Source organism: Vicia villosa, linkage group LG4 (genome assembly GCF_029867415.1).
Source record: "Vicia villosa cultivar HV-30 ecotype Madison, WI linkage group LG4, Vvil1.0, whole genome shotgun sequence".
In the NCBI taxonomy this organism is placed as follows: domain Eukaryota; kingdom Viridiplantae; phylum Streptophyta; class Magnoliopsida; order Fabales; family Fabaceae; genus Vicia; species Vicia villosa.
Window position 1 is genome coordinate 105,017,735 of NC_081183.1, and position 7,479 is coordinate 105,025,213.

Sequence of the window (7,479 nt, forward strand, 5' to 3'; positions counted from 1 at the left end):
TTCTGATTTGGCAATCATGTCGTCCACATAGACTTCCACTTCCTTATGCATCATGTCGTGGAAAAGCGTAGTCATGGCCCTTTGATAAGTTGCCCATGCGTTCTTTAGTCCAAAAGGCATAACACGATAGCAGAACGTGCCCCAGGGGGTGATGAAAGCTGTTTTCTCCATGTCTTCAGGTGCCATTCTGATTTGGTTATATCCTGAAAATCCGTCCATGAACGAAAAAACTTTGGATTTTGCTGTACTGTCTACCAACATGTCAATATGTGGTAAAGGAAAATCATCCTTAGGGCTAGCTTTGTTCAAATCTCTGTAGTCGACGCACATGCGGACTTTTCCGTCTTTCTTAGGAACGGGAACAATGTTAGCTAACCACTGAGGGTATTCTGAAGTGACGAGGAAACCTGCGTTAATCTGCTTTTGAACTTCCTCTTTGATTTTCATGGCCATCTCCGGATGAGTTCTTCTTAATTTTTGCTTGACCGGAGGGCATTCTGCTTTTAATGGCAAGTGATGCTCCACTATACTGGTATCCAACCCTGGCATATCTTGATAAGACCAAGCGAAGACATCTGAGAATTCTTTGAGCAGCTGTATCAAACTCTCTCTGATCTCTGAACTGAGCGAAGCTCCAATCTTAACCTCTTTTCTGTTTCCATCGGAACCAAGGTTAATGATCTCTAGAGGCTCATTGTATGGCTGAATGGCCTCTTCCTTTTGTTGAAGTAACCGTGAAATTTCCTTTGATATTTCTTCGTCTTCTTCTTCCTCTGCCTCGAATACAGGAAACTCAAAGTTTGGAGAAGTCATACGGTCGCACGTTTCAACGGGGTATTTTATGATTAATCTGCATATGTGTGATAAGTTTTATTTAGACAATGAGGGAAGACTCGGTGTATGCAGTTAGTGATTTTTTGATGTTTTTTTAGGGTGTTTTTTAGGATTACCAATTTCCGAAAAAAGAAAAGGAAAAACTAAACGAAAGAACAAAATGATATTTTTATTTATTGACAGTCATTTCTTGAAACAAAGACCCTATAAAACAAAACTCTATTGCTTTGGGCGAAGCAAAGAGGGACATTTTCCTAAGAAATAGTAAAATGTAAAGCCCTATGAAACATCTCTTCACCCTGGGCTATGGTGAGAGGACAAAATAACGGTGAAAGTTCCTACTTAGGAGTGCGAGCAACAGTTGAAACTTCAACAGCTGTCCAGTAGTGGCGAACCCCATTGTGCACTAAGTAATCTGGAACCTTAGGCTTAAGCTGGCCTGTGGTAGGTCTTGATTTACCAACCACTGTCTTTGCAACACTCAGACGATCTTCTTCTACTTCAGCAGACTAAGCGGTGTGAGCATACCCATTTCCAAGTGGAGTATGTCGGTTTTTCTTTTGAGGAAACTTCCAATCTTCTGAATGGAGAGACTCGTTGTCGGAGACACTTTCGAGATCATCCTCTTCTGTATTTTGGTCTTGCTCTTCTCCCAAGATGGCATTGACTAGATATGTGAACTCTAAATCCGTAGCCTCAGAAGGTGACTTGGGGATATAATCCTCAATGATGACTTCACCAGATGCTGATGATGAATAGCAAGGGTTATACATCTCTTTTGGCGGAAAGAGGTACTCAAAATCACTGTTCCATCCAGTTGGAACAATATCTTCAAGAGAGATTCTTGAACTTTCAGGAGCGGAGTATTTCACCATGTAGTCGAATTTTCCGCTTGGTTCTCCTAATGTATCCCAAGTCTCTTCCGGGATAGGAGGAACTTCTTCTGATGAACCATGACTTCTGGTGGTGAAGCTGCTAGTAACTTCATTACTGCTTGGTTGAGTCTTACTTTCAAATCCCCCCCGGCAACAACGTGTTATTTAAAAAAAAAACATTTTGGTAATTTTTTTGAAAAACTTGTTATTTTTGAATTTTTTTAAAAAATATATGGATATTCAAAAAAAAATTCCAAGTCTAGTCGTGACTGAATCAAACACGTATCCCCAAAATTCTACTATGTGTTGTAAATAGCGGTTATCTTAGCATAAGACCTGTATAAAAAGTCACTCATAATTATTATTTTATATATAATTAAAATAAAAGTTAAATATGATTTAAGATCTAATGGTTACGACTCAATGTCAGGGTAAAAATAGTTTATACTGTTAGTGTATTCCAATTAAATTCTTTCCATAAGGGTGTGTTTCGTTCAAATGAGGGGGAGGGGAGGAGAGGGATTTTAATGGAGGGGAGAAAAGGGGAGGGGAGGTCAAGGGATTTTTTTAATCATAGGTGTGTTTGGTTCAAATGAGGGGAGGGGAAGGAAGGAATTTTAATTAAAAATATGTTTGGTTCAGGAGGGGAGGGGAGAGGTTTTATTAATAATTTACATTTTTATCCTTATTATCTTATATAAGTGATACAATATGATATTCAAATGTGAAAAATCTATACATATTTTTTTGTTAGTAAAATTTCTAATATTGAGTGACTAAAAAGTTATAATTTACTACATAACGTTAAAAAATTGAGTTCACTTAATTCGAATAAAATGTTCAAAAATAAATTAAACTATATGTTGATAGCAACTTTGAAATCGTAATGAATTATTTAACACATAAAATACATAACATAATTTATTATTAAAGATAAACGGTTTAAATCTTTTAATAAAATAAATAAATTAAAATAAAAATTTTAAAATTTGATATAAAAGAAAATATGATAGGATACATAACAAAATTAGAAAAAAAAATATAAATAAACATAAAAGAGTTATTAAAAAAATAAAAAAAGTGAAATGATTATGATTTATATTGAGGACAAAAATTTCAAAATAATTTGAAGGTGGAGAGTAATTATAATAAGTTGATAGAAGCAATCGAGAAAAATCACATAGGAGAGAGCAATAATACAAAAGAAAATGAATAATTTTAAAATATTAAAACTAAACTGAGAATATTATAGTAATTATAATAATTTTTAAAATATTAAAATTGAGATTCCCTCCCCTCCCCTCCAAATCCCTCCGATTTGGAGGAACGCAAAAAGTGTGTTTTGGAGGAGTTTTGCTCCCCTCCCCTTCCCTTCCCTCCCCTCCCCTTATAAAATTTGAACCAAACACATTTAATTAAAAATATTCCCTCCCCTCCCCTCCATCTACCCCGAACCAAACACACCCTAAGAGATTAATTGTTATGCATTGTCAGTGTAAAAAGTTTTCAGTGTCAATTTGTCACAACCATTCATAATTATTACTTTATATATAATTAAAATAAAAATTATACATGATTTAAGATCTGACGATTACGATTCACTGTTAGTATAAAATTATTTTACATTGTCAGTATATTCCAATTAAAGAGATTAATTATTATGCACGTAAAAATTTCACTGTACGTCTATCACAACCATTCATATATATATATAGTTTAAAGGTAGTGCACTGACAGTGTAAACAAACTTTACACATACATCCAATCAAAATGCTTACACTTGCCATGTCATATTAGTTTTTTTTAATTAAAATTATGCTTTAATTGGATACATGGTTGTGATTGGTTAACAGTGTAAAAATATTTTACACTGTCAGTGCATATCTCTTTTTCTTATATATATATATATATATATATATAGGGGACGACTCAAGTGAGAACACTTGGTTATTATGAGAAATGAGAACAATGAATCACGACCATTAAATTTGATTTTAATGGACTGGATTGGTTTCTCTTTCTAAGATCCTTAATATTTAATGGACTGGATCTTAGAAAGAGAAACCAATCTAGTCCATTAAAATCAAATTTAATGGTCGTGATTCATTGTTCTCATTTCTCATAATAACCAAGTGTTCTCACTTGAGTCGTCCCCATATATATATATATATATATATATATATATATATATATATATATATATATATATATATATATATATATATATATATATATATATATATATATATATATATATATAGGGCATATCATATGAGAATGACATATTTATATGAGAATGTGAGAATGAATCTGAACCATTGGATTTTAAAATAAATGGTGGAGATTATAAGTGAATCTTTTTTTCTCTCTCATGCATCTTGAAATAAATGAAGTAGGAGAGAGAAAAAAAAGATTCACTTATAATCTCCACCATTTATTTTAAAATCCAATGGTTCAGATTCATTCTCACATTCTCATATAAATATGTCATTCTCATATGATATGCCCTCATACATATATATATATATATATATATATATATATATATATATATATATATATATATATATATATATATATATATATATATATATACATATATATATATACATATATATATACATATATACATATATATATACATATATACATATATATATACATATATACATATATATATACATATATATATATTTATACATATATATATATATATATACATATATATATATATATATATACATATATATATATATATATATATATACATATATATATATATATATATATATATATATATATATATATATATATATATGGGGACGACTCAAGTGAAAACACTTGGGTATTATGAGAAATGAGAACAATGAATCACGACCATTAAATTTGATTTTAATGGACTAGATTGGTTTCTCTTTCTAAGATCCAGTCCATTAAATATTAAGGATCTTAGAAAGGGAAACCAATCCAGTCCATTAAAATCAAATTTAATGGTCGTGATTCATTGTTCTCATTTCTCATAATAATCAAGTGTTCTCACTTGAGTCGTCCCCTATATATATATATATATATATATATATATATATATATATATATATAGGGGACGACTCAAGTGAGAACACTTGGTTATTAAGAAATGAGAACAATGAATCACGACCATTAAATTTTGATTTTGTTGATTTTAATGGACTGGATTGGTTTCTCTTTCTATGTTGATTTAAAATAAATACTAAGGATCATAGAAAGAGAAACCAATCCAGTCCATTAAAATCAACAAAATCAAGATTTAATGGTCGTGATTCATTGTTCTCATTTCTCATAATAACCAAGTGTTCTCACTTGAGTCGTCCCCTATATATATATATATATATATATATATATATATATATATATATATATATATATATATATATATATATATATATATATATATAAGTAAAATTTAAACATGATTTAAAATCCGACGTTTATGCTGTGAGGGTATTTCAACTTTCAAACTTAATAATTTTAAAAATTAGAAATTAAAATCTGTCAATTATAAAATAAAATTCTAAACATACTCAACAAAATTGCAAACTCAAATAAGTTATTATAACAATTAACAAAACATTATAAATGTAAGGGAGGATAAACATTTTTTTTTCTTTACGTGGTTTTAACGTCTATTGGATAAGTGGGGATCATACATTATTATTGCATATTTATGTCTATTGGCAACTCGAAGCTAGGGACCTAACGTGAGTATTTCTTTTCTGGGATAAGTGAAAAACTCTGTAATCACTCTCAGAATTTAGAATAACCAGTCAAAGAACAACATGTGTCACTTTATCTTCATTCTCGCCACACGTCCATTCGTGATTGAATCAAACACGTAAACCCAAAGTTCTACTATGTGCTGGAAGTTGATTTATTCCCACGTTTTAAATGGTGCACAACTTTACCTAGTGGTTGAGATCTGGGGTTTTAGAATGTGCTAAAAGCGGTATTTGTATTGTCACGTAGCAGTAATAATTTTTTTTTACCTTGCACAACCTTAAACCTTAGCATAAGACCTCTATAAAAGGGTTATTCAATCGATCTACAGTAACCAAACCAGCTAAACACAAAAAGCACAGTATGAATTCCAAAATGCAAACACTAATCCTTCTATTAGTCTTAACAATATCCTCATTCACTATCAAAGCTTCACCAACTGATGCCGGCATTGCCATCTACTGGGGTCAAAACATAGATGATGGCACATTGTCATCAACATGTGACACTGGTAACTTCAAGATTGTACTCTTAGCTTTCCTCAACATCTTTGGAGAAGGAAGAACTCCAAGTTGGAACTTCGCCGGTCATTGCGGTGACTGGAGTCCATGCACAAAACTCGAACCCGAAATAAAATATTGTCAACAAAAAGGTATCAAAGTTCTCCTTTCCCTTGGAGGTGCTGAGGGAACCTACTCCCTTGGCTCACCAAATGATGCTAAAGATGTTAGTGACTACCTGTATCCTTAGTGGCCAATTTGGTCCACTTGGAAGTGTTACCTTAGATGGTATTGATTTTGATATTGAACGAGCTACAAATCTTTATTGGGATGACCTTGCTAGACATCTTGACAATCTAAGACAACAAAACAGGTACTTTTATCTGGCTGCTACACCTCAGTGTGTTATGCCAGATTACCACCTAGACAAAGCTATCAAAACGGGGTTATTCGATTATGTACTTGTTCAATTCTATAATAACCGTGACTGTCAATATGATATAACAAATTCTGATGCTACATTGCTCTTACAATCATGGAATGCTTGGACATCGTTGGTTCTACCAAATAATACTGTTTTCATGGGACTACCTGCATCACTTAATGCAGCTCCTAGTGGTGGTTATATACCACCAAATGATCTCATTACTAAGGTTCTTCCCTTCATTAAACCTACTTCTAACTATGGAGGAGTTATGCTTTGGGATAGGTTTCATGATAATGGAAATAGTAATTACAGCAGTCAGATAAAAGAGTATGTTATAAAATCTGCTCTTCAGTTTGTGACACAAGTTTCCAAAGCAATAGCCGGATCTGTCTCGGCAGCTTTGAACGCCTTGTTGCCAAATTAAACTATAATGTATGTGTAATGAATAAGAGTGAACTTTGATCCTCTACAACCAACTTTATGATGGTTGTATACGAGTAGATTAAGAAATAAAAATTATGGTACTTATTAGTTATTATGTTAAGTGTCTTGGTGTTCATGTAACCTAAGGGAACCAAAGCATCTTATTATCCAATCCTATGAACGCCGTGTTTTCACTTTTCAACTTATGTTTTTTTTTTAAGCAAGATGTATTATAATAGAACGAAAGTTCTAGAATCTCGGTTACAAAAGTCGATAAAAGTTAAATTGAAAATTACACATCAAGTAGAATCTAGCTTAAATAAAATAAAATGTTTTTGCTAAACTCATAGAAGTTACAATTGCGATGTATAATTTTCTCGTCAAAAACAATTTAGTTAAACTAACAATTTAGTTAAAATCAGCTTTTGCATGTATTTTAAGATGGAACAAATAACATTAAAAATTAAAAATATCAATAACCTTATCATAAGTTGTAGTTGTTTTTTGTGTTAAGATTTATCATTTCTGTTCATACAAATACATATATTAGTGTCAAGTTAAATTATTATTATTAATATAATAATTTGTTTGATATATATATATATATATATATATATATATATATATATATATATATATATATATATATGTCATGGGCCCTCATAAA

The 7,479-nt window shown here is 31.3% G+C and overlaps 1 pseudogene; it reads left to right on the forward strand.

Annotated features, from left to right (window-relative positions):
• Positions 1–5,732: 5,732 nt before the first annotated feature.
• Positions 5,733–7,014, forward strand: LOC131599422 (acidic endochitinase SE2-like; annotated as a pseudogene).
• Positions 7,015–7,479: the final 465 nt, after the last annotated feature.